The sequence below is a fragment of the Mastomys coucha genome, unplaced genomic scaffold, assembly GCF_008632895.1.
Source record: "Mastomys coucha isolate ucsf_1 unplaced genomic scaffold, UCSF_Mcou_1 pScaffold21, whole genome shotgun sequence".
NCBI lineage: Eukaryota > Metazoa > Chordata > Mammalia > Rodentia > Muridae > Mastomys > Mastomys coucha.
In genome coordinates this window covers 78,789,163-78,790,796 of record NW_022196904.1, presented here as the reverse complement: position 1 = coordinate 78,790,796, position 1,634 = coordinate 78,789,163, and the positions used below count along the sequence as shown (strand labels likewise).

The 1,634-nt window shown below is 42.9% G+C and overlaps 1 protein-coding gene across 3 annotated transcripts in view; it reads left to right on the top strand.

The window, feature by feature from the left end:
- Hikeshi (heat shock protein nuclear import factor hikeshi) overlaps positions 1-1,634 on the top strand; it is a 26,547-nt gene that overhangs the window by 466 nt on the left and 24,447 nt on the right. The window lies entirely within an intron of this gene.

Below are 1,634 nucleotides of genomic sequence, written 5' to 3'. Positions count from 1 at the left end.
TGAGAGTGTGCGACGGGGAATGGGGCGCTGGCCCAACTCTTAGATGTGTTTGAGAGGCTGTCAGGATATTACTGCATATCATTGAGTGCGTATTTTGTTCCACCTGCTGGGTTGAGTGCTGTAATTACTTGTTATTTCAGCCTTCTGGACGGCCTTTCGCCGTAGCCGTGGTAACTCGTGAGATAGTCATTCTCTCTTTGCAGTTCAGGAACTTACACTCAAAAGACAGAGAGTAATTACTCGCTTAAGTTGCTAATGCCTCTTAGAAGTAAAGCTGAGATTTGTAATCTAAAGCTAAGTGTTTTTCGAAAATTTTCAATTTTCTAGACAGTGAGGTTTTTTTGTTTGTTTTGGTTTTGGTTTTTTTTCTTTTTGTATCTTTGGAAGGCTCTCTTTCAGAAGTTTACTGACCCAATTTAAAATAAAATAATTGCAAGTTGCTTAATAGAAATGACAAATTGAGATCTGAGCTATGTCTGTGATAACTAAAGGATTCGAGTATAATGCTTTCTTTTTTGTCAAAAGAGATGCCCTTGCTTAGCTAGAGCCTTAGAATTAAATGAAATGAGTGCTGGGAGTGGTTGAGGAATAATTCGGAGTGAATCTTGTTTGCTCATGTTGAAACCATCAATGTAGCCGTTTTGAAACGTGGCTCCTTTCTCTTCAGAGCTATTTTTGTTTTGTTTCTCCTTGCTTTGTTAAATATTGCGGCCTCTTTGTTAAATTGTGCCTCACGCGTGCGAGCTCTCTCTCTACTCTACTCCTCCGTTTTCACCAGCTTTTGATAATCTCTACACGCTGCTCTTAAACCACGTGGTTTCAAGAAACCACGGACTTCTGTCTCCAGTTAAAGGGAGGCTCCTGTGGAGGTGGGGTAGTGCTAACACTGGTGAATAACTTTTGGAATGTCCCAGTGGAAGCTCTGGGGTTGGGAGATGAAAGAAACAATTTGAGAAGAACGTGTTACTCAGATGCCTGCCATTAATAAAGCCCAGCTTGGTGTCTTACACCTATAATTCCAGCTATTCCTAAGGCCGAGGGCCGAGGATCACAGCCTCGTGACCCTGTCTGAAAAAGAAAGCGTTGGCAGTGTAGTTCAGTAGTAAAACATTTTTTTTTTTTGCCTTTCTTTTTTGAGACTGGGCTTCTCTGTGTACTCCTTGCTGTCCTAGGACTCTAGACCAGGATGGCCTTGAACTCAGAGATAGGCTTCTCCAAGTGCTGGGGTTAAAGGTGTGTGAAACCCTGAGTCAAAATAGAAATCAACTAATTAAATGTTTAGTCTTCAGGATAATTGTAGTGATGTAGATTTACTGTTTTGATGAATAGCTTCTCCAAGTGCTGGGCTTAAAGGTGTGTGGCGCCACATCCAGCTCAGAATTATTGTAAACCCAAGATGTGGATTCAAACCCCAGTATCACAAAAACAAAACAAACTGGGCAGTGGTGGTGCACGCCTTTAATCCCAGCACTTGGGAGGCAGAGACAGACGGATTTCTGAGTTTGAGACCAGCCTGGTCTACAGAGTGAGTTCCAGGATAGCCCAAGTCTACACAGAGAAACCCTGCCTCAAAATCCGGGAAGAGAGAGAGAGAGAAAGAGAGAGAGAGGAGAGGGAGAGGGAGAGGGAGAGGG